Source organism: Cydia splendana, chromosome 1 (genome assembly GCF_910591565.1).
Source record: "Cydia splendana chromosome 1, ilCydSple1.2, whole genome shotgun sequence".
NCBI classification, from domain to species: domain Eukaryota; kingdom Metazoa; phylum Arthropoda; class Insecta; order Lepidoptera; family Tortricidae; genus Cydia; species Cydia splendana.
The window spans coordinates 22,780,430-22,786,665 of record NC_085960.1 but is presented as its reverse complement, the minus strand read 5'-3'; the positions used below and the strand labels follow the sequence as shown (position 1 = coordinate 22,786,665).

Genomic DNA, 6,236 nt, shown 5'->3' with positions numbered 1-6,236 from the left:
AAATAAGGCCTAAAAATACAAAAGTACCACCACTTTAATTACGACTGCACTTCAAATTGTATTCAAATACCAAATATATTGAATGATCACCAAAAATCATTAATTATCACCAAAACTTGAAGACCAAATTAATGACAGCGTTTTACACAAAAATAAAACGCTAATTAAATAACTTACCATATTCGAAACCTAAGAATAATATTGAGAGTGGCAACACCGTTTGTAGGTCGCATTGTCCTTTTCTAGCATATACGTCTCTCTCTCTCACACACTCCCACCACAGCAGTTTTGCTTTTGACAGTTACACAAGGCAAATTTTAAAGTCATTGTCTCAAAATTATACATATTTACACCAGGCAGGATTAAAAGTTTAGGTTTCGAATATGGTAAGTTATTTAATTAGCGTTTTATTTTTGTGTAAAACGCTGTCATTAAACAACTGTACCGATATTCGAAACCTAAGAATAATATTGAGACGTGTTTGTTATCGCCTGGTGGTGGGAAGACGCCAAGCCAATGTGATTACTGATTATACATGTACTTATTATGTATATGTAATATTATTATATTACGAGTGTTTAATTAATTATGTAGTACACCCTTTATTTTAACACCTGTGAGGAGAGAGGTATTTATTATAGTAAAGCATACAATTTGATATACCATTATATTATGATACTAACTTTACATTTCATATACGTACTTAATGTACTTATAAATGTTCAAAGAGAAAAAGTGAGTCACCACAATGGTGCTATACTTAATTATATGTATGTGAAAACTAGGTAAAAGAAGATGAGATAAGTCAGTCTACTCTTCAAGGAGCATACAACATCTGTGATAAGGAGTGATGTAAGTAATTCAAGTATGAAAAGAATAAAGTCATAAAGTACTCGAGTAGTTTTTTATTTATAACTCCCAATTATTAACAAATTTGATAATAATTATCTAGTAAAGTAAGCAGTTGCAGGAATATAACAAGGACAAGACCTTTCTTATTTCCAGAATCCCTCGGGATTGAGTAGACGAATATTTAAAATATTCGTTATAATTCACTATCACTACCCACAAAGTTAATATTGGGTACCTACTTACTAAAATGTCATAGGGAATTACTAAATTCCTTTAATGACCGTGAGTCAGTGTGAGCTATATACTTGGTTATAGCTATAAAATGCATTTAATCCTTTGTACGCTTTACTAACGCGAACGCGAGCTAATGTACCTAAACAAACCTTACTTAAAATTGTGAAGGTTACTTTGAGAGCTTAAGCCATAACATAACACTATGTTGGCACGACTAGTAATGATAATGACGCTTTTTGGTGCTCTTGGCATTCAAATGGTTAATATAGAAATGCCACAGAACCTTATCAATGATATTTGTATAGGTGCAGGCTCATTCTGCTTATATTCATGTTTAGCTATCATCAAGTGACCTTAATTGTACTCATTAATTTTTATATATGCAGTAAGAGTAGTTTACCTTATCTGGTGCCTACTAGTAGACATAAGCTTGATTGGTTCTGTTCTGAACGCTTAAGTGGCTTAATTTATGTAAACCATTCATAGACATTGCATAGTTCTGAATATTCAGTTTCCTCTTTCCAGTGTGTAAATTATTAAGAATAAGGTACTTAATTCGAAACCTTAGGTTAGCATGTGTTTTAACCAAAATGCAGATTTGTGTGTTTATTTAGTGATTTTACATTATTTGCAATAACTGTGCGGAACCATGGGGTCCCCGACCTTTTGCCGGGCACCCGTGGGCCCAAAGCCAACAGCGCAGAGGCCCTTTAAGAGGGACCTATTTCATCCAATGCTAGAGTCAACACTTTGTCGAATTTATTTGATATTTATGTATACTTATCCTCCTTATGAACTAAGGATAACTGTAACTTTTTGATATCAAATATATGCAGAATTGTCAATTATTTTATATTCTGAAATTATAATATTACTGGATTTGGGCCAGTGTGCTTTTGTAAACTATATCTCTGGCCTACGATATAGGCTAGTCTATTAACATCCCGCCTCCTGGAAGGCAGTATACAGACTTCTTAGATATATATTCACGGTAGCGCTAAGTGTGTGGACCTAGTTTTCCGACACTTGACTGCATGAGATTATTGTGAACATTTTTTCAGGTCTCGAGCAAGAAGGGTACCTAGATAGGTTGAGGTCCTTAACTTGTGGATTTGGTAGGAGCAAGACACAGACGGGGTGTAAATTAATTAATCCACCATGTTTCAAGAGATTTTTGTTCATTGATGCCTTCAGGTTACACTGTACAGACAGACTAACACTTTGGCAGAGTTTTGCTAACATATAATAAATGAATGCATTTGTTTGGGTGTACATGTTCCACATCAAAGACATATTTATATATTTCAATCTATTTTTGAAAAGTTCGCGTTTCAAAATAGCTTCGCCTTTTCGCAAGGCGTGCTCCTGTTTCCCTATTTTATTGTGCAAAGCGAACAGTATCACAATGTTATAATTATGTATAAATTGAGAACTAGAGGGTCATGCCCTAGACGTGACCGCCCAGAAGTTGTGCTAGAACCGTTCGTGCAATGTTTTTAAAAACCTTTTTGTAGTGGGTACATTCCACGGTCTTAAATTTGTTAAACGTGTAGTATCAAACTATGACAAGTCATGATAAGTGAATTAAGTGATAACAGTATCTAGTCCGTGCATAGAAGCACTTGCCCTTGAGGTTAGGGCATGGGTAGTTTAAAATAAACTTAATCCGTGCATAGGAGCACTTATGATACAGGTGGTTTAAAACTTCCTGGGTCACAATACAGACACAAGGTGTAAAATACATAATTGATAAACGCCCGTCAGGCCAGTTTTGTATATTTTATTTCAAACATGCTTGTGCAGCACCGCCAGCTCATGATAATTTTCCTATACCATGGCAGTCAGGGATATAATAGTTAAATAGGTAGGTAACCTTGGTCATGTCGTGTACATAGGTAGGTACTCGTAAACATGTTAACTGAAAGTCTAGTGCTCTCGAGGCAAATATAATTTATGCAACTGTGAGCTGCTCTTACATTGAGATCATATGTATTTATTTCTAGTCTGCCTTAGCAGGCCTAGACTTCAAAGGTTTTTTAGATATTCATAGGGCCGTTAATCGGACCCTTTGTACACCTTGAGCAGGCTGTTTGTTTCACACCATGAGTAATATAATTTGAATTATATTGTAAACATAGCTTATTTCAGAATGGAACCGTAAGCACTGTCGTGAGCTTACATAGTCTGATTAAATTAGAGTCCACAGATTGTCTGGACCTTGGTGGATTGACCACTCCTGATTCTAATTATCAATATTCTGCCTGGGCTTATAATCGAAATTAGGAGACTAAATCGCTTAGTATTCTCTATGCCGCCCAAGTTATGAGGCTAAGCGTCTCCAGACCACAATTTTATATTAGGGTGCAAAGATTTTTTCATCTTTAAAATAAAAATGAGTCGAGATAGGCCTGGAATCTTAGGTTATTTTATACCTTATAATTTTAGAAATGTAATGTAAAGGGAAAGCAGTTTTCACTTTTACCACAGTTAATTAGCCCAATTTTGGGTTTAGCCAATAGGGTGTTTGGGACCCTTTTAGAATAGTTTGGTAAACAAAAATGAAAACTAATAAAATAACAAAGCCTTGCCTATTTCGACTGATTTTGTTAGAACCCTTTTTACTTTCTCTAAAAGGAGATATTTACAAATTCATTTTTGTAATATTTTTCTGATTGTGGATTACTTGCTCGCATGTGTTATGACCATATCATTTATATTTTTGTGAATATGTCTGACATGCCTTGCGCAGGCTTACATAGGTTATAATATCATCATCAATAACTTGACGTCAGTTTGTGAATGAATCAAATATTCTTTGGCACACCTTACGCAGGTGGAGACATGGCTGCCTTGCGCAGCCTTAGATAGATACATAATATATTGGTTTCATCACAAATAACTTGACGTTAGTTTGTGAACGAATAAAAAATTTTCTTAGGCACACCTTACGCAGGTGGAACCATAACAGACGTAGGTTTAAGAATATCATTCAAATCGAATACCCTGAGTTTATGGGTAATATTCCCTTAGTTGCGGGTTCCTTGCTCGACAAGGTGAAAGGCTTTATGCAGGCTTTCACAGGCACTTTTAGAAAGTGTAATTCACGGTGACGCGCAGATTTGCCAAAACTAAACTTTAACTCTTCAGTTAACTAATATAATTTGACAATATGAACCAAACCATGCGTCTTCGTCAATGAATCAATCTAAAGATTCCCGTATCGTTAATGCCAAGTGTACTATTTATGTAAGTAGGTAGGTAGGCTTAAGAATTGACCCTCTTGTATGTAGTTACGTATAGAATTAATAATCAAGTTATTCAAATCCAAAATAACACAAGCACATATAGCAACTACATGCAAGAGTTCTTTTCCTTAACCTTTTAAGCTGTAAGTACCTGCTATGTTATTTATTTAAGTAGGTACCTACATTTTAACCTACCTACATTGTAGCCTTTTTTTTTTTTTTTTCAAAATTAAATATCTAGTTGGAGCGATATAAGTTGGTAGATCAAGAGTGAAATACTTCAAGATTTCGCATGTCATTCTTGCGCAGAGCCATGCTAATCTCTCTCTATGTCTAGTCAGATTTAAGTTTATGTACTGCCGAAGTACTCACTTTCCACAAAAATAAATGCAATGTTTGCGATGTAGGTTTGTTCGTTACCTTGTGTCCCTCAGAGCGGAAATAGAAGCCCCGCGAAGGCGGGGCTTCGTCGACTCCTAAGCGGGTACACTTATTTATCAGCAATTTAATTATCAAAAAATAATTTTGCAATATTATATTAACCCGGAACGGGATAAAAAGACAAATTGCTGATAGATACTTGGGCAGATAAAACCTACACGTCTATAAACTTCTACCTTAATACATAGGTTCTACTTAACACGTATTAACTATCCGATCCTTTCGTAATCGAAAACACAAATCACTTGAAAACTGAAGGGTATGCCTCCACAAATCACCATTTAAGTATTATAATTTCAACCGTTATTTTATTATACACACACAAAGATTTAAACTAACAAGACTCGGAAGAGACTTAATGTAGGTATAAAATTAAATTATAATGGTGACACGTGCACGCTTTACCAGCTCGATGTGTTTTCTAACATATGTGTTTTAGTATTTTCATTGCCATAGCGACGGTGCGCGCAGGCAGCCTTTGAAAACACTTGCACTATTCCGGATCGTTTTTATTTGCTAGATAGTATATCGGACAACTAAATTTAAATATTTATTTCGAACGGCAAAAGCCGTTAGAAACTGTTTTTCAATATAGCCAGCTAAACTGGGGTACAAATTCAAAAACTCACCAGCAGTTTAGCTTCACGACCTTCCAGATGGAAAAACAGCAAGCCAATGACTTTAAAATTTGCCTTGTGTAACTGTCAAAAGCAAAACTGCTGTGGTGGGAGTGTGTGAGAGAGAGAGACGTATATGCTAGAAAAGGACAATGCGACCTACAAACGGTGTTGCCACTCTCAATATTATTCTTAGGTTTCGAATATCGGTACAGTTGTTTAATGCGATATTTTCACCTAAATAAACCACTATGATTACCAAAAAATTTATACATGTTACCAAATAAAGTAAACTGATGCCAAAATTACTAGCCCCTCCCGCTCAACCCCCCGTAGCCCGCACCACATACCTACCTAACCTAATCTACTTTTCTAGTAGGATTTCGTTATGCTACTAGAAAAGTAAGTTAAACTGCTATCAGTTAAGTGGGTTAGCTTAGGTTAGCACTGCGACCCTTACAAAACGAAATGGTACTAGAAAAGTAGGTTAGGTTAAGTTTCAACTGCTACCCATACAGATACGAAACGCTACTAGAAAAGTGGGTTAGGTTAGGTTTGAACTGCGACCCTTACAGAAAAGAAATGCTACTAGAAAAGTGGGTTAGGTTAGGTTTGAACTGCGACCCATACAGAAACGAAATGCTACTAGAAAAGTGGGTTAGGTTAGGTTTGAACTGCGACCCTTGCAGAAAAGAAATGCTACTAGAAAAGTGGGTTAGGTTAGGTTTGAACTGCGACCCTTGCAGAAAAGAAATGCTACTAGAAAAGTGAGTTAGGTTAGGTTAGGTTTGAACTGCGACCCTTACAGAAACGAAATGCTACTAGAAAAGTGGGTTAGGTTAGGTTA

At 35.8% G+C, this 6,236-nt stretch overlaps 1 non-coding gene across 1 annotated transcript; it reads right to left on the bottom strand.

Moving 5' to 3' along the window:
- Positions 1–4,595: 4,595 nt before the first annotated feature.
- LOC134798649 (U6 spliceosomal RNA) lies at positions 4,596–4,699 on the bottom strand. Its single transcript, XR_010145242.1, has one exon. It is a non-coding gene; the product is annotated as a U6 spliceosomal RNA (small nuclear RNA).
- Between the last annotated feature and the right edge of the window lie 1,537 nt (positions 4,700–6,236).